We start from the raw sequence: 21,286 nt of genomic DNA, 5'->3' as shown, positions 1-21,286 counted from the left end.
GTGTCCGTTTTGGATGCTGTAAAATCCTATATTAGGGTAAAATCACACGCAAAATCCAAATTTGGACTCAGAATTTGAAGATTCTAAGTAGAAATGACTCAATTAATGAAATCATTGATTTTTATACCATAAAAACGCATAAATTTATCTATTACATGAACATTTCTTTATTTGTGAGGATGGGTATGTTACATAGCTTGAGGTTACAGAGTATAAGAGCCAGCAAATAGGACATAGAATGATATGGTGGAATGAATAAGGGAGCAAATCTAATATACTTGTGCATGAAGTAGGTCGACAGCTCCAGGACAGCATCATGAGAGATGCAATATTTTAACACATGGCTTATCTCGCCATGGTGTTCAATGGCCACAAAATTGCTATCAAGAGAAAGGCAGTTGGCTGTTACAAGAGTAGTGAAGGCACTAATGGAAGCTAGACCTGGACTTGAAACAGAAGCATATCTTGTTTTTGATCCAAGGTCTCCAAAGACAAGCTCTAGGGGAGATGTGCAGGGACCATTTAAGGAGGTTACTTACTCTCTGACTTGTTTTCCATTATAAATATTTTGTGAGCCTACGAGCTGAAATAGCCTTCCAAGCACACAAAAAGACAGCAAATCCCGGACTCAAGCATGCAAAATATATGCACTGGGCTCAGCTGTAAGATCCCTGTTCCCACCGAGCAACGGATTCGGGGTACTGGCAGCGGAAGTAGCGCTTCTCGCGCGGGACAGGGGTCCCACACTCGGGGCCTCGCCCACGGATATCTGGATAAGAGACTAATCCGTCGGTTGTTCCAAAACCGAACCCGGAAAAACTTTCTTAACCGGAAGCACGGGCGATTCCACCAGGATAACTTTTTACTCTAACGTAGTCAAGATCATTTCTGATCGAGATGATCCAATTACATCTATAAGATACTTAGTCAGTTCAAGGAAGAAACTTGCACTTGGATCATTGGGATCAACGCTTTTTTCCCCATTCAAGAGGCACAGCCGTTGATTCCTATCCATAGAACAGTTACTGTCCGGGATTTTTTTTTTTTTTCTATCGTAAAAACAAAAGTTTGAGTCTCGATTTACGGATCCATCAGTCCAGCCTAACCCCATCCAATCCCATGGGTTAGCCAACCGCCCAACCACTGTAGTGATGGGATCCAATTAAAAATTTGGTTAGGTTTTGTCCCGGGTACCAAGGAAAAGAGTTCCAAGGCCCCCTAGCCGGATGTTCATGCAAAATAAAACTAGTCACACCACTCACACACCCAATATGAAATTGCCTTTTTCAACCAGATTCAACCAGTTTAAAACAATCCTTTAATAAAACCATAGTATCATTGATCACCATCTTCCAATTTATCCAATTGATTCTTAATTTCCCATCATTCCTTCATCAGAGTATATATGGCATCATTGGCAACTAGAACGCTCAGGGGCCGTTTCGATAGTTCCTAGCCTTTAATAATTTTCCATCATTCCTTCATCAGAGTATATATGGCATCATTGGCAACTAGAACGCTCAGGGGCCGTTTCGATAGTTCCTAGCCTTTAATACTTGGCAATATAATCACTTATCAAGATGGACTCTCGTTGAAGATCAGCAAGATCAACCAACAGATCCATATAAGGGGCCATGGACTCATCCATTGAAGACCAGCAAGGTCAATCAACCAGATCCATGCCCGATTCAGAAAACAACTCCAACTCTGTTCCAATATCTTCCTCGACGCACGCGTGGGTATCCTAGGCGACCCAGAGCCCGAGCACCGTATGGTCAGCACCCTCTAGGATCCTTCGCAGGTAACCTAGCGCTTCACGCATAGGCCGCTTCCTTGGCCCCTCATCCACCGTACCGGAAGCTCACCATTTTAATCGCACCGAGGCTGGTCAAGACCTCGGCCGACCTTGCTACGCGAGACGTCCTTCATTGACTCCCCGTCAGCAGTTGCAACTTTACCATCACGACCTTAATCACAAGACGGTCAAAATGCTCCCCCCAGCATTCTTGACATAAAACAATCTTTTACAAACAGCATTTACAAACAGCATTTACAAACAGTTTACAATACAATTTCTATTTTAACTTTCATTTTTCCACATTATCCCTCATCAATCTACATTACTTATTCCATATTCTATTTATATGTATACTCATCCCATCACATCATTTCTATCTCATCACTTCAGATTCCCTCACATCACATATCGTATATTCACATCCATACATCTACATCTATATGCGTACATTCACATCTACATACATACATCTACATCTCTATGCATACATCTACATCCACATTCACATTCACCTCCATACATCTACATCTATATGCATACATCTACCTCCACATTCACATCCACATCTATACATCTACATCTACATGCATACATTCACATCCACATCCACATCTATACATCTACATCTACATGCATACATCCACCTCTACATCCACATCTACATCTATACACCTACATCTACATGCATACATCCACATCTCCATTCGTATCTACATCTACATCTATACATCTACATCTACATGCATCCATCCACCTCCACTTCCACATCTATATCTATACATCTACATCTACATGTATACATCCACATCTCCATTCACATCTACATCTATACATCTACATCTACATGCATCCATCCACCTCCACATCCACATCTACATCTATACATCTACATCTACATGCATACATCCATATCTCCATTCCCATCTACATCTATACATCTACATCTACATGCATCCATCTACCTCCACATCCACATCTACATCTATACATCTACATCTACATGTATACATCCACATCCACATCTATACATCTACATCTACATGCATACATCCACATCTCCATTCACATCTACATCTATACATCTACATCTACATGCATCCATCCACCTCCATATCCACATCTACATCTATACATCTACATTTACATGCAAACATCCACATCTCCATGCATGATAAAATTCTTTTAATTAATCTAGGATGATAGTTCCTAGAATATGGTAGAAAGTCCTCTTTTTATGCTTTGAATGAATTTATTTTATGCGTAATTTCTATAAAAATTTTTGCCATAGATCCGCTACTATGACTGATAAATCTCAATTTTTTTCTAAGGGATAAAGCTCATTATTAAAGAAATAATTAGAATGGTCTCTAATTGGATCATCAATCCATAATGGTCTCTAATTGGATCATTAAGAAAACAATTAGAATGGTCTCTAATTGGATCATCAATCCATAATGGTCTCTAATTGGATCATTAAGAAAACAATTAGAATGGTCTCTAATTGGGTCATCAATCCATAATGGTCTCTAATTGGATCATTAAGAAAACAATTAGAATGGTCTCTAATTGGATCATCAATCCATAATGGTCTCTAATTGGATCATTAAGAAAACAATTAGAATGGTCTCTAATTGGGTCATCAATCCATAATGGTCTCTAATTGGATCATTAAGAAAACAATTAGAATGGTCTCTAATTGGATCATCAATCCATAATGGTCTCTAATTGGATCATTAAGAAAACAATTAGAATGGTCTCTAATTGGATCATCAATCCATAATGGTCTCTAATTGGATCATTAAGAAAACAATTAGAATGGTCTCTAATTGGGTCATCAATCCATAATGGTCTCTAATTGGATCATTAAGAAAACAATTAGAATGGTCTCTAATTGGATCATCAATCCATAATGGTCTCTAATTGGATCATTAAGAAAACAATTAGAATGGTCTCTAATTGGGTCATCAATCCATAATGGTCTCTAATTGGATCATTAAGAAAACAATTAGAATGGTCTCTAATTGGGTCATCAATCCATAATGGATTGAATCATCAATGTGCATAAACTAAAAGCATAGCAAAAAGCCATTAATTTGGCCTCAAGAATAGCTTAATCTTGGATTAAGGAAAAGCTTTATGAAAAGCTTCATTTGGATTGAGAATGGGTCATGAGTATGACCATTTCTTGAGTGAGAGAGAGAAATTATAAAAACCATTAGAATTTAAATATAAGTGGAAATTAACTTCTATAGCATTTATTAAATTATGTACCTCTTCACTACTATTCACCAATTAACTTCATTAGCATTTAAAAAAAAACCATACCAATTAAACTTCTCAAGCTTGAGAGGGGTTGAGAAGAGAGAATCATTGAGAAATCATAGAAAAGATCGAAATTCAATATACTTACCTTATGATTTGCTTGATTCTTTATTCACGGTAGAGGCCCCCAACCAATCAATTGGTTTAGTATGTTGATGGAGCCACCAATGGAGATTGAAGAAAGAGAGAGGTATCAAAAACTAGTGAATTATTAAAGAATTCACAGTTCTTGGCTTAGGTAGAGTAGAGTAACAAGGCATAAGACACTATATATTTTAGCTTAGGTGGAGTAGAGTAACAAAGCATAAGACTCTATCTAATTTGGCTTAGGTGGAGTAGAGTAACAAAGCATAAGACTCTATCTAATTTGGCTTAGGTGGAGTAGAGTAACAAAGCATAAGAGACTATATATTTTGGCTTAGGTGGAGTAGAGTAACAAAGCATAAGACTCTATCTAATTTGGCTTAGGTGGAGTAGAGTAACAAAGCATAAGAGACTATATATTTTGGCTTAGGTGGAGTAGAGTAACAAAGCATAAGAGACTATATATTTTGGCTTAGGTAGAGTAGAGTAACAAAGCATAAGAGACTATATATTTTGGCTTAGGTAGAGTAGAGTAACAAAGCATAAGAGACTATATATTTTGGCTTAGGTAGAGTAGAGTAACAAGGCATAAGAGACTATGTTTTTTTCAACAAGGGGAGGCTTCTATTTATAGGAAAATTTGAGCTCCTAACCAAACAAACTGATTCTAGAATTTTCTAAATCAGTTTGGTCACTTTTTGACCACTTTTAGGTCAGTTAAGCTAACTTTCTGGAACTAGACTTGAATGAGGAGAGAGGAGAGATGAAATATCTCAATTTTTATGAGTTTAAAACTCATTCAAGCATGTGAAATATGCACCTCCTTTAAAGAATTCCCCTTCCTTACATATGTGTCAAAATTGTATTGCTCATAGTTTTTTACTAATAAACCTTGTACATTTTCAACTCTTCATCTTATGTGAAATATGCACCTCCTTTAAAGAACTCCTCTTCCTTACATATGTGTCATAGTTTTTTTACTAATAAGCCTTGTACATTTTCAACTCTTCATCTTATGTGAAATATGCACCTCCTTTAAAGAACTCCCCTTCCTTACATATGTGTTTATTTACTAATAAACCTTGTACATTTTCAACTCTTCATCTTATGTGAATATGCACCTCCTTTAAAGAACTCCTCTTCCTTACATATGAGTTTATTTACTAATAAACCTTGTACATTTTCAACTCTTCATCTTATGTGAGCATTTACTCATTTTTGGGTATCTTCTTTTATAATTTGGATTTATCTCCTCCCTACACATGGATTGATGCTATTGGCCCGTAGAAACCTTAATTGGACCATAGTTTAAAGATTTCTGAAAATCTAGGCCCTTAGACTAAGGTTCTTTATACCTATTTCCAATTAATTCCAATTGCACATTGGAAATTTCTTTTTTGAATTTCTGTTTCAGGGGAACTTATTTTAATAAGATGAGTTATTTTTCTATCCAAAAATATTCATAATCTGAATATTCTCTCTCTAGAATATTTTCTCTCTCTAGGTTAAAACAGTTAGAAACAAGGTCTTTATATTTCTGAAGAGGGATTGATTACGGGGGAAGATACTAGACATCAAAAAGGGGTTGGGGGAGGAATCTTACATTCTACCCCACTTAAAAAACGCGAGATGTCCTCATCTCGCAACTTGGAATAATTTCGCAAGATGCACGAATATGAGACTGAGAAAAATTTTAATCACGATTAACCACCAAGAAAAGTCTTAAAGAGAGCAAGATTCAAAATAAGAACAAGATTTAAACTTTATTCATTCTCGGAACTTATACAGTAAAGATAGAGAAACTCTTTACACTTCCATAAGCCCGTCCATCATATGGTCACAAAAGCAGTCCTCACAAGCTGCACAAGTATAGGGTAACTCATCTATGGGAATGATTCTGCTGGTTATTGCCGCACCTATCTCAGTGGTATGAGGTGATCTAACAAAAGGACCTCTGAGAGGCAAGCCAAAAACGGGATAAAGGCATATCTTCTCATGAGGAAGAAAACACGCCAGTAAGAAGACTCGCTCAGAAAACCCAAGATGCCTTGATCTCATGACACAGTAGTATCGGGGACCCAAACCCAAAGCTTCAATAACCATGGCCAAGCGGACATTGTTACGAAAGTGCTGCTGACCCCAGGGTGTTACCCTAGTTATGTTTTGATAGGTCCGCCATTTGGTCTGCGCTACAGAAGTTCCCAAGTGAGGGAAAAGTGAGCGCTCATACTGTTCTATAAAATCCTTCTTCACAGACTCACTTGCGTCTTGAAGGTGAGGAATCATTATGGATAAAACTAGTTCCTGTTGCCAAGCCATGAGGAGATTAAGAAAGAAAGGAGATTGATGGGAGTAAGATTACTGTGAGCGACAAGTAAAAGTTACGACTTATATAAAGGAAGGAGCTAGCGTAACCTAGAAGCCAACGGTAACTTACCACTGAAGTTTTACCGTCTTTCCATGATTTGTGTTTGACACATTTTTCTATAGAAGGCATTAAGAATTTTGAGATGAGGAGATAAAAGAAACTTGTAGGCTAAGTCACCTACTTTCATTGAATTCAGATATAAGGATCACAATATCTGGGGGATAACTTCTTATACTCCCCAAGAGATAAAGAACTTCTTTTGGGCCATACTCGAATGAAAACCAAAACCTTGGTATCCAAAACACCGATTCTCACTTCTAAACTCATTGTTCTAAATCCTTAAAACAGGCGTGACTCCTGAGAAGTAATTTAGGAAAAGGGTATTCCTTTTTTAAACAGAAACTTTCTTTTATTTTAGAGAGGGAATAATTATAAGATCCGAAAGGGAGATTCTTACTCCTATATACCTCGAAGGCTGGGGAGGAATCTTACATCCTACCCCACTTAAAAAGTGCGAGATGTCCTCATCTCGCAAGGTAGAGGACAGCTCTTATTCTTAAGATCCAATTTTATTCTGGGGTTCCTTATATTCTGGTCAACCCAAACAGAACACTGGGATAAATATCCCTTATATAGAACTCATCATTAAATAACAATTCATTCAGATTATATCATTCATATCTTTAACATGATAATGTCCATTAGACCGAAAAGTTTCCTTTGGAACATTCCTCCACACGGAAATTTCAGTCAAGCAAGTTCTCAATTTGACATCCCTTAACTTGATCTACCGGTCAAGTATTAACAGTAGCAATCTGACAGCACAACCCACTAATCTCATAGTGATTTGCTGAATTCGTTATCATCATTCTAGTTATGAATATCATCACAGGGACTCGTCCCATTCCCCCTCATTGTGGTTTCATTATATTTCAACTAATTTTTAAAAATCAACATTTTTCAATCAGCATTTTCAATCAGAATCCAAATCAATTCATTCATTCTCAAACAGAATTAAAAATCATATCAATCACATTCGAAATCATCATCTAGATAGCATTAACGCTTATAATTTCAAGTCTTAGATTTACTCGTATATACTGTCAGTAAAGAGCTGCAGTATACTCTCGGTATATACGCGTAGTCACGGCCCTTGGAATTATAAGGTAAATAATATCATGTCTACGCCTCAAGCAAGTCAGGGATTCTATATAATCGCGGTACTTCTATCTGGAGAACCAATTACCAAATTATGAATTTCAGTTTGAATATCAAATTGTATGAATTATATCACACAATTATAACCTTTTTGTGTTTCTTGATAAATTTTTGACATATTTGTTTTCTCAGTTGATCTTTATTAACCAAATGCTCTGATACCAACTGTAAGATCCCTGTTCCCACCGAGCAACGGATTCGGGGTACTGGCAGCGGAAGTAGCGCTTCTCGCGCGGGACAGGGGTCCCACACTCGGGGCCTCGCCCACGGATATCTGGATAAGAGACTAATCCGTCGGTTGTTCCAAAACCGAACCCGAAAAAACTTTCTTAACCGGAAGCACGGGCGATTCCACCAGGATAACTTTTTACTCTAACGTAGTCAAGATCATTTCTGATCGAGATGATCCAATTACATCTATAAGATACTTAGTCAGTTCAAGGAAGAAACTTGCACTTGGATCATTGGGATCAACGCTTTTTTCCCCATTCAAGAGGCACAGCCGTTGATTCCTATCCATAGAACAGTTACTGTCCGGGATTTTTTTTTTTTTTCTATCGTAAAAACAAAAGTTTGAGTCTCGATTTACGGATCCATCAGTCCAGCCTAACCCCATCCAATCCCATGGGTTAGCCAACCGCCCAACCACTGTAGTGATGGGATCCAATTAAAAATTTGGTTAGGTTTTGTCCCGGGTACCAAGGAAAAGAGTTCCAAGGCCCCCTAGCCGGATGTTCATGCAAAATAAAACTAGTCACACCACTCACACACCCAATATGAAATTGCCTTTTTCAACCAGATTCAACCAGTTTAAAACAATCCTTTAATAAAACCATAGTATCATTGATCACCATCTTCCAATTTATCCAATTGATTCTTAATTTCCCATCATTCCTTCATCAGAGTATATATGGCATCATTGGCAACTAGAACGCTCAGGGGCCGTTTCGATAGTTCCTAGCCTTTAATAATTTTCCATCATTCCTTCATCAGAGTATATATGGCATCATTGGCAACTAGAACGCTCAGGGGCCGTTTCGATAGTTCCTAGCCTTTAATACTTGGCAATATAATCACTTATCAAGATGGACTCTCGTTGAAGATCAGCAAGATCAACCAACAGATCCATATAAGGGGCCATGGACTCATCCATTGAAGACCAGCAAGGTCAATCAACCAGATCCATGCCCGATTCAGAAAACAACTCCAACTCTGTTCCAATATCTTCCTCGACGCACGCGTGGGTATCCTAGGCGACCCAGAGCCCGAGCACCGTATGGTCAGCACCCTCTAGGATCCTTCGCAGGTAACCTAGCGCTTCACGCATAGGCCGCTTCCTTGGCCCCTCATCCACCGTACCGGAAGCTCACCATTTTAATCGCACCGAGGCTGGTCAAGACCTCGGCCGACCTTGCTACGCGAGACGTCCTTCATTGACTCCCCGTCAGCAGTTGCAACTTTACCATCACGACCTTAATCACAAGACGGTCAAAATGCTCCCCCCAGCATTCTTGACATAAAACAATCTTTTACAAACAGCATTTACAAACAGCATTTACAAACAGTTTACAATACAATTTCTATTTTAACTTTCATTTTTCCACATTATCCCTCATCAATCTACATTACTTATTCCATATTCTATTTATATGTATACTCATCCCATCACATCATTTCTATCTCATCACTTCAGATTCCCTCACATCACATATCGTATATTCACATCCATACATCTACATCTATATGCGTACATTCACATCTACATACATACATCTACATCTCTATGCATACATCTACATCCACATTCACATTCACCTCCATACATCTACATCTATATGCATATTTCTACCTCCACATTCACATCCACATCTATACATCTACATCTACATGCATACATTCACATCCACATCCACATCTATACATCTACATCTACATGCATACATCCACCTCTACATCCACATCTACATCTATACACCTACATCTACATGCATACATCCACATCTCCATTCGTATCTACATCTACATCTATACATCTACATCTACATGCATCCATCCACCTCCACTTCCACATCTATATCTATACATCTACATCTACATGTATACATCCACATCTCCATTCACATCTACATCTATACATCTACATCTACATGCATCCATCCACCTCCACATCCACATCTACATCTATACATCTACATCTACATGCATACATCCATATCTCCATTCCCATCTACATCTATACATCTACATCTACATGCATCCATCTACCTCCACATCCACATCTACATCTATACATCTACATCTACATGTATACATCCACATCCACATCTATACATCTACATCTACATGCATACATCCACATCTCCATTCACATCTACATCTATACATCTACATCTACATGCATCCATCCACCTCCATATCCACATCTACATCTATACATCTACATTTACATGCAAACATCCACATCTCCATGCATGATAAAATTCTTTTAATTAATCTAGGATGATAGTTCCTAGAATATGGTAGAAAGTCCTCTTTTTATGCTTTGAATGAATTTATTTTATGCGTAATTTCTATAAAAATTTTTGCCATAGATCCGCTACTATGACTGATAAATCTCAATTTTTTTCTAAGGGATAAAGCTCATTATTAAAGAAATAATTAGAATGGTCTCTAATTGGATCATCAATCCATAATGGTCTCTAATTGGATCATTAAGAAAACAATTAGAATGGTCTCTAATTGGATCATCAATCCATAATGGTCTCTAATTGGATCATTAAGAAAACAATTAGAATGGTCTCTAATTGGGTCATCAATCCATAATGGTCTCTAATTGGATCATTAAGAAAACAATTAGAATGGTCTCTAATTGGATCATCAATCCATAATGGTCTCTAATTGGATCATTAAGAAAACAATTAGAATGGTCTCTAATTGGGTCATCAATCCATAATGGTCTCTAATTGGATCATTAAGAAAACAATTAGAATGGTCTCTAATTGGATCATCAATCCATAATGGTCTCTAATTGGATCATTAAGAAAACAATGAGAATGGTCTCTAATTGGATCATCAATCCATAATGGTCTCTAATTGGATCATTAAGAAAACAATTAGAATGGTCTCTAATTGGGTCATCAATCCATAATGGTCTCTAATTGGATCATTAAGAAAACAATTAGAATGGTCTCTAATTGGATCATCAATCCATAATGGTCTCTAATTGGATCATTAAGAAAACAATTAGAATGGTCTCTAATTGGGTCATCAATCCATAATGGTCTCTAATTGGATCATTAAGAAAACAATTAGAATGGTCTCTAATTGGGTCATCAATCCATAATGGATTGAATCATCAATGTGCATAAACTAAAAGCATAGCAAAAAGCCATTAATTTGGCCTCAAGAATAGCTTAATCTTGGATTAAGGAAAAGCTTTATGAAAAGCTTCATTTGGATTGAGAATGGGTCATGAGTATGACCATTTCTTGAGTGAGAGAGAGAAATTATAAAAACCATTAGAATTTAAATATAAGTGGAAATTAACTTCTATAGCATTTATTAAATTATGTACCTCTTCACTACTATTCACCAATTAACTTCATTAGCATTTAAAAAAAAACCATACCAATTAAACTTCTCAAGCTTGAGAGGGGTTGAGAAGAGAGAATCATTGAGAAATCATAGAAAAGATCGAAATTCAATATACTTACCTTATGATTTGCTTGATTCTTTATTCACGGTAGAGGCCCCCAACCAATCAATTGGTTTAGTATGTTGATGGAGCCACCAATGGAGATTGAAGAAAGAGAGAGGTATCAAAAACTAGTGAATTATTAAAGAATTCACAGTTCTTGGCTTAGGTAGAGTAGAGTAACAAGGCATAAGACACTATATATTTTAGCTTAGGTGGAGTAGAGTAACAAAGCATAAGACTCTATCTAATTTGGCTTAGGTGGAGTAGAGTAACAAAGCATAAGACTCTATCTAATTTGGCTTAGGTGGAGTAGAGTAACAAAGCATAAGAGACTATATATTTTGGCTTAGGTGGAGTAGAGTAACAAAGCATAAGACTCTATCTAATTTGGCTTAGGTGGAGTAGAGTAACAAAGCATAAGAGACTATATATTTTGGCTTAGGTGGAGTAGAGTAACAAAGCATAAGAGACTATATATTTTGGCTTAGGTAGAGTAGAGTAACAAAGCATAAGAGACTATATATTTTGGCTTAGGTAGAGTAGAGTAACAAAGCATAAGAGACTATATATTTTGGCTTAGGTAGAGTAGAGTAACAAGGCATAAGAGACTATGTTTTTTTCAACAAGGGGAGGCTTCTATTTATAGGAAAATTTGAGCTCCTAACCAAACAAACTGATTCTAGAATTTTCTAAATCAGTTTGGTCACTTTTTGACCACTTTTAGGTCAGTTAAGCTAACTTTCTGGAACTAGACTTGAATGAGGAGAGAGGAGAGATGAAATATCTCAATTTTTATGAGTTTAAAACTCATTCAAGCATGTGAAATATGCACCTCCTTTAAAGAATTCCCCTTCCTTACATATGTGTCAAAATTGTATTGCTCATAGTTTTTTACTAATAAACCTTGTACATTTTCAACTCTTCATCTTATGTGAAATATGCACCTCCTTTAAAGAACTCCTCTTCCTTACATATGTGTCATAGTTTTTTTACTAATAAGCCTTGTACATTTTCAACTCTTCATCTTATGTGAAATATGCACCTCCTTTAAAGAACTCCCCTTCCTTACATATGTGTTTATTTACTAATAAACCTTGTACATTTTCAACTCTTCATCTTATGTGAATATGCACCTCCTTTAAAGAACTCCTCTTCCTTACATATGAGTTTATTTACTAATAAACCTTGTACATTTTCAACTCTTCATCTTATGTGAGCATTTACTCATTTTTGGGTATCTTCTTTTATAATTTGGATTTATCTCCTCCCTACACATGGATTGATGCTATTGGCCCGTAGAAACCTTAATTGGACCATAGTTTAAAGATTTCTGAAAATCTAGGCCCTTAGACTAAGGTTCTTTATACCTATTTCCAATTAATTCCAATTGCACATTGGAAATTTCTTTTTTGAATTTCTGTTTCAGGGGAACTTATTTTAATAAGATGAGTTATTTTTCTATCCAAAAATATTCATAATCTGAATATTCTCTCTCTAGAATATTTTCTCTCTCTAGGTTAAAACAGTTAGAAACAAGGTCTTTATATTTCTGAAGAGGGATTGATTACGGGGGAAGATACTAGACATCAAAAAGGGGTTGGGGGAGGAATCTTACATCAGCCCATTACCATAAAAACTGCAAGAAACACTCAAATACACTCAAGAATGGCACACACACACACACACACTCTCTCTCTCTCTCTAGGGAGCTACAGCCATGCACACCCAAAAAGAAACTAGACCTAGGTTATGGCACACAAAAGATAAGCATGGAGATCATTCTCACCATCTTCTTCTTCACTCTCTTCCTCCATGGATATGGCGTTGAAGCACAAGAGAGATGGAGGAAACAAGAAAGCAAGAGTTTGCGCCAATTGAGAGAGATTGAAAAGAACCATGAGATTGGTAGATAAAGGTAGAGAGAGGTTGTAACCAACTTCCAACTTCCCAAACCTCCCAAATCACACGACTCCTTTCTCTTTCTTTCTTTATTGAATTGGAAAAGTTTGTTACATAAGCTTTTTGAAACCTTAGGCTTAGCTTTCATTTTTGTGCATACAGAGACCATGGCTTTTAACCTTACAAAATAGCTAGAGAGAGTTTCCATGCTTTGGCTTTACAAGTGCGGACCCGCTAAATTGCCAAGCATTTACAAAGTTGGACATGCGTACAAATCATACGGCAACAAGTGTATGTCTAGGCTTGGATACAAAATAAACATGGGATAACATCGTTCTTATTTGAGAAAAGCTGCATCTTCCTAGCCTATTTGATGTCAAAATTGGAGGCTATCATTCCTCCCACACTTAGCTTGTGAGCTCCCGCGAACAAGATATCAATGAAGTTTCTCCCTTTTCACATACTAAATCACTCCTTCAAAAACTCCACAAACTTCATCACACCTCCTCAAACTCCTAACTTACTCTCCCACACTTACTCCATACTCAATCAAACATAGAATGAGGTGAAAAAATCATCAACACATCCCCCACAAAAAACCCACAAACATCCTATGGAAATAATAACAACTCTCAACTTCAAACACCAAAATAATCACCATCAAAAGATCATAATTTCATAGCTCTCCCTCACTCAAAATCTGCATGAAAATCTGCCACCCGCATCTACATACCCTTGCTGCGCCAAAATCTCCGGCGTAAGGATTTAAAACACTCTGCCCACTGTTTAGAACAAATTATAGTTTTGTGTGTGAACTGGCTCTTCGAGACTCTATTAGGTTCAAGGACCTGATTCTTTTTTTTGTTGACGTTGTCAGATTGGTTGTTATTGGTGTATTAGCCTTATCAGGATTCCACACATAGGATTTTTTGGGTGGAAGAATAATCCTGGTTTTGGCTATCATCTATGCATGGCGACCTCTGTCTTGGCCAGCGCTATATCTGTCTCTCTCTCATCTTTCTCTTTTCTATTTCACTCCCTTGCTGCTCTCGGCTACTATTGTATAGGACCTCAGGCTCTGCGTTGTGATAGATCTGACCTTCTCTCTATTGTAGATTTTCTCTGTTCAACAGGAAAACAACCAGTTGACCAATCTCTTTCTGCAAACGTGTATGTGTGGGGCATGAGGTCATTCCCAGACTACCAATCCTCCTTTTTCTACTGGCGGCCAGAAAACCTCAAATTCTCTCTCTCCTTCACTGCACCCAGACCCTCATTGTCCCTTCCTTTGCAAATCTTGTCCTCTCCTCAATGACACAGGCATCAAGAAGTCCCCTTTTTCTCTTGCACTCTTCTTGTTGCCCATCGTGATCTACCATCTTCCTTTGCATTTTCATACTCCTGCGCCTCTGTCTTCAAAAGTCTGACAAGAATGCGGTCCCCTCGCTCTGCTCTTTGCAGCTTTCATGTCCATGTTTGCTCCTTTCTTTCCTTCAAGGCCGCCTCGCTCCTCGGTCTTTGCACATTCTTTCTAGGCCAGTGCTCCCTCCACATTTGAAGCCGCTTCTTGCAAGTTCCATGGCTAGCCCCTCCCGGCGAATGCACCAAATGAAATAGCCTTCCAAGCACACAAAAAGACAGCAAATCCTGGACTCAAGCATGCAAAATATATGCACTCGACTCAGCCCATTGCCATAAAAAACTGCAAGAAACACTCAAATACACTCAAGAATGGCACACACTCTCTCTCTCTCTCTCTCTCTCTCTCTCTCTCTCTCTCTCTCTCTCTCTCTTCTCTAGGAAGCTACAGCCATGCACACCCAAAAAGAAACTAGACCTAGGTTATGGCACACAAAAGATAAGCATGGAGATCATCCTCACCATCTTCTTCTTCACTCTCTTCCTCCATGGATATGGCGTTGAAGCACAAGAGAGATGGAGGAAACAAGAAAGCAAGAGTTTGTGCCAATTGAGAGAGATTGAAAAGAACCGTGAGATTGGTAGATAAAGGTAGAGAGAGGTTGTAACCAACTTCCAACTTCCCAAACCTCCCAAATCACACGACTCCTTTCTCTTTCTTTCTTTATTGAATTTGAAAAGTTTGTTACATAAGCTTTTTGAAACCTTAGGCTTAGCTTTCATTTTTGTGCATACATAGACCATGGCTTTTAACCTTACAAAATAGCTAGAGAGAGTTTCCATGCTTTGGCTTTACAAGTGCGGACCCGCTAAATTGCCAAGCATTTACAAAGTTGGACATGCGTACAAATCATATGGCAACAAGTGTATGTCTAGGCTTGGATACAAAATAAACATGGGATAACATCATTCTTATTTGAGAAAAGCTGCATCTTCTTAGCCTATTTGATGTCAAAATTGGAGGCTATCATGAGCCCATCTTTTTTGATGTGATTCAATCTAGAGAGATTGATCAGCTAACAATAGATCACTGCTAAATCACAATCGAACTAGAGGCATAATCACATGAAATTTAAATAAGACACAAGGACTTCAAAAACACTTTTTTCGATTCACATAGGTTTTTTGAAATCAATTAGAGACAAAGAATTCACATAGATAGAGGAAGAATTAATTCAAAAACATATTATTGAGTAACTTACATTGTAGCTGGAGACAGGGGCTTCACAAAGATAGTGGGAGAGGAACTGAAATGGTAGCTAGACTAGGTGTTCGATTAGCTATGCGAATTGAGTAATTTTTTCTCATTTTCTACATGTCTTTGTTTATATATTTTGAGCGTCTTCTTGAATGCATGGTATTAAAAATATGTATTTGTTATGAGTACCAAGGTTGTGGGTGCATGTCACATTATGAGTACTAAGGTCGTGGGTGCAATTTTGAGATACGTACATATGGATATTTGTTATCATACACGTATCTCAAAATTGCACCCACAACCTTGGTACTCATAATGATAAAATGAATTCCTCATCCCAAAAATTTTAGAAAAACAAAATGAAATTTTCATTTTAATTTCTATTTCCAATAAAATTTAAAACATACCAATTGCTTATGTTTTTCTCATGTCACTAATAGAATGGGGTCACCTAGTGTGTCAAAAGGTAGTAGATATTTTACAAGGTCATGTTGCTCTGAACCTGAATGATCGTGTGAAAACATGGAGGTTGAAAATCCAATACCTAACCGTAAGTGAAAAAGATTGTGCAAGTGCGTTAGAGTGAAGCAACGAAAGGTTCATCTACTATTGCTTGGGGTTTGTTCGAGATTGGTGGAGAAACCAACAAAAAGCAGCCTCTTGTTAAAGAAGGGGAAGTGATAGAAGGAGGTAGCATAGAAGGTGAGGAAGGGAACAGAGGTAAGAGAGAAGGGAAAGGAGATAGGGAAGAAGAGAAAGAAGGGAAAGGGGATGGGGAAAGAGAGATGGAAGGAGCTAATATTGAAGGGGGGATGATGAAGCTCATGAAGGAGGGAGTGAAGAAGGTAATGATGAGGGGGATGAAGAAGAGACCGCAGAAGGGGGGATGATGAAGCTCATGAAGCTCATGAAGGAGGGAGTGAAGAAGGAAATGATGAGGGGGATGAAGAAGAGACTGAGGAGGGGAATCATCTAAAGAATCAAGTGCTCAACAAGAAAGTGCACAGGAGACAAATGTGCCAAAAACTACGGGTAAGAGGAAAATAGAGATATTTGGTAAGCTCTTGAAAAACAGTACACCTAAAGTTTCCTAGAAAGAATTAGGGTGAATTTCATGACACCACATCCAAAAAATCGCTCTATGTAGGCTCATTCCGATAGAAGCAATCAGAAAATTAAGTCCATCAATAGAGGAAACTCTATCAAGGCCTTTTAGGAAGATGGGTGGTTACTTGGAAAGTAAGGAGTCCTTCATTGTTTCCATCCTTGATTTAGAGGGGGAGGAGACACCCCTAGCAGATGAGAGCAAGGAGTCTTGGAGTGATGTATAGAAGACTATGAATGATAGGCTTGAGCAACTCTTGAACACAAATGTAGAGTGGGGTGCATACCTTAGGGAAAAAATGATCCACATACTTGATAGAAACAATCGCCACAAAGAATTCATGAATTGCATCAAAAGAGGTGAGTATTATATTATAATTGTTTATGTCAATGGTCAACTCTTGTCTTTAACTTATTTATAATTGTGTTCTTGATGCTGCAGAATACCAAAATAATTTGTCGATACACTTCAATGTTGTTTGTGATTTTGTTTCATTTGAGAACAATGATATTGGGGAACTCTTATTTTCTCTCACTCGATTAAATAAGCAAGAAATTTCTCTCTCCCGATTGAACTTGTTTATTCTCTCATGAATCTGATTGACTAATGTGCATTTTAGGTCATTTATTGAAATGTTGTCTTAAAGAATTTGTTTAATTTTGCATTTGTTTCAACATGTATGTACGTAGTTATCATTATCTTTATGTTGTCTTAAAGAATTTGTTTAATTTTGAATTTGTTTCAACATGTATATACTTAGTTATCATTATCTATATATTATCTTAAAGAATTTATTTAATTTTGAATTAGTTTCAACATGTGATTGATTCCGTCAGATATATTTTCCTGCAACAACAATAAAAAATCTCCAACATACAATTTCTGTATGCAACCTATAACACAACACTATCTTCTGTAAATATTGCAGTGGTACTTTGACAGCACAACCTGTATGTTACTAGGTCTGGCCGAAGTACATGTATATACACCCAATGTCAACAATACATGCGCAAACACTATCTGCACTCCTAAAATGCACTATTATACTACAAAAACCAGATTTCGACCAAAGACAGTTCTCAACCAGAACCTCCCAAAATTGTCGAAAATACCTTGTAGTGACAAAACGGAGACCGAGATGTGCCTGGAACGCGATTCTGGCCACAAATTTTTTTCAGTACAAAGTACTACATACCACACAGGCACCTCCAAGCGTGCGAAGGCATCTCCTCAATCAAAGATTATCAGAAGAGGAACACCCATATGAATATTGATTTGAATATTATGCTTGAGATTCAATGAGGTTGAATAAATATATGGGATTATTTTCCAAGTAAGCTAGACAAGATTGGTATGGAAACCGCTCACGTGCATATCATAAAAATGTAAGAGAGAGAAAATAACATTAGCAAGCCTTGGAAAATAATAGATTAATTAAATACAAGGTAATAATAAACTGGATTTCTTATAAACAGAAAGTTTTTCTCTCCTAGAGATAGAAACAAATCCCCTTGGAAGATAATGGATTAGCATGTGTTCATTAGAAAATTTCTAAGATTGAATTAATAAATATGGAAGAGATAATATTGGGATATAGAGAGAATTGTTATCATATACTAATGAATGTTATATCCTTAAGTCAAAGAGATGAGAAGGCCTACATGTATTTAGAACCATGTGTGTATATGCGTGAGCCTTTTAGTCTCAAATGTGTGTTTTCCATGGGAACATGTGCTATCAAATTAAGATATAGTCATCCTTAATATGAAGGAATCATTTTCAAGAGGTAAAAATGATAAAATCATAAAATATACATATATTTGTAGACTCCACTTAACTCAAAAATAAATTTGCATGGAGTCTCTAACATGAGTTGCATGGAGGCTTTAATAGGAGTTACATGGGGGGGCTACCTTGAGTACATGAATGATTGCACATGGTTGGCTACCCATTTTCTTGTATAAGAAGGCTAGAGGGAGGGAATAACACAAATCTTATTCTCTAAAGAATGTTGTTTTTTAGACACACGTTTAGCTATAAAATAAGCTAGAGGGAGGAAAAAACACAACATTCTTCTTCTCTAAAAAATTTTATTTTCAAACACCCCTTTGAAAATGCATATTTTGCACTGTGTGTAATAATCAAATTTGCTTTGGGCTGAAACTAGAAAGTTATGCAGCTACTCCTAAGCTTTCAAATACACAAAAAATGAGTTTGGGAGCTCTAGTTATGAATAAAATATTGAGCGATATATTTTTACCAAATAATGTAAGGTATAATTTTAGTAGTTCTTCAATTGTTTTTTATCATTCTTGGGAGTTGAAGTATGGTTCTAGCTTCTCTATTTCTTGTCAATTATAAGATAATTAATTGATGAAATATTAATTAAAGTTTAATTAATAATATGTTAGGAATTATGCTAGAGATAATTAATTCATTAATTGTTAATTAAGAGAATGTTAGGGATTATGTTAGGATTAAGATAGAGATTGTGATAAGGATTGTGTTAGAAATTACGATGGAGATTATGGTAGGGATTATAAATAAGAGATTATGATAGAATTTTTGATAGAGAATATGCAATGAAGGACGAGATTGCTATGAATTGCAATTCATAAATAGGGCTTATAGTAATTGAGAAGAGAATTTGAAATTCATTTAAAACCCTAGTAAGGAGTGGTACCATTCATTTCAATGATTAAACCCCTATTTAAGAAGCTCGTAGGTCATAGATAAATTGTAAAAAGATAAGACATATGTTTATGGGTTTGATTATCCATGATCAATGGATAGATCGTGCACAATGGATGAAGATCGATATAAAGAAAATGACCTTGGCATTATCTATAAGATTGCACACATGCCTGAATTCACAAGTTCATCATGGTAAAGATTATATGCATGATGGGTTGAAGATAATCCACTCTGACATGTGTTTCTATGAGTAAATAGAAGATGGTTGATGAAAGATTGATGTGAAGTAGGTATCATTGCACATGGTTAATTTTATAAAATGTACATATAAATGTATGGATGAGGAATGAAGCCATATAAGTTTGACATTGAGAGGTCGACTTAGGAAACCATATGAAAGATTTAATATGTCATAAAGGACAGCTTGTGTGATAGAGAGAGAACCCTTACCTATGTGTTGTGATGTATACAACTTAATGACGTGATCCAATCTAGGATAATAATGATTTGTGATGATAATTGGAATTATTGGATAGACATTGAGAGGTCGACTTAGGAAACCATATGAAAGATTTAATATGTCATAAAGGATAGCTTGTGTAATAGAGAGAGAACCCTTACCTATGTGTTGTGATGTATGCAACTTAATGATGTGATCCAATCTAGGATAATAATGATTCGTGATGATATTGGAATTATTGGATATGCATGATCCACATCATGAGAACACACGTAAGATATGAGAAATGATGATGCATGCGATGAATAGACATATCCTAGGGAATGATGCTAAGGTTATGCATCTTGTTATCTTTGGTTAAATTGCATAAGGGTTGATCCCCTTGCATTTTCCCATGAAATTTTTTAGAAAGTAAGGCATTTTTAAATTAGGATTAAGGATGAATTTAGTAAAAGTAATGGTATGGATAATGTATAGGAACACATGAACTTACGATAACAAGAATATTTTGGGAGCTCATTTTTAAGGTTTGTAATTAAAACCTATAGAGGATGGGTGTGAGATCCCTCTGCCCCCTCCGCGCACCAAACTCCCGGTAGCTGGACAGCGGAAGCAGCTCCCTCAAGCGTGGGGCAGGGTTTCTCACTCGGGGCCTCGCCCACAAATGTCCGGGCACGAGACTAGGCTGGTGGTCCCTCCGAAAACCAAAACCGGGAAAATTTCCCATGCTCCGAAAGCGGGGACGATTCCACCTTTTTGAATTTTCTTAACAAATTTGTCCAACGAGATCAAATCTAAACTATCCTTCACCTAAATAAACAAGATAGAAGAAAACTATCACCGATATAATTTGATCATCTGAGCCATTCAATGCTTTTTTCCTAATCAAGATCAGGCACAGCTGTTGATCCACTCAATTGAGAAATTTATCAGGGAATTAACTAACTACTCGAATCCCAGCGTATTCCTAAGATTTTTCAGTTTGATTATTAAAACTCCACTGATTCCAGCCTAACCCCATCCG

Source organism: Cibotium barometz, chromosome 28 (assembly GCF_041138505.1).
Source record: "Cibotium barometz isolate CiBa-2024 chromosome 28, ASM4113850v1, whole genome shotgun sequence".
In the NCBI taxonomy this organism is placed as follows: Eukaryota; Viridiplantae; Streptophyta; class Polypodiopsida; order Cyatheales; family Cibotiaceae; genus Cibotium; species Cibotium barometz.
The sequence above is the reverse complement of the archived record's forward strand: the minus strand, read 5'-3'. Positions refer to the sequence as shown.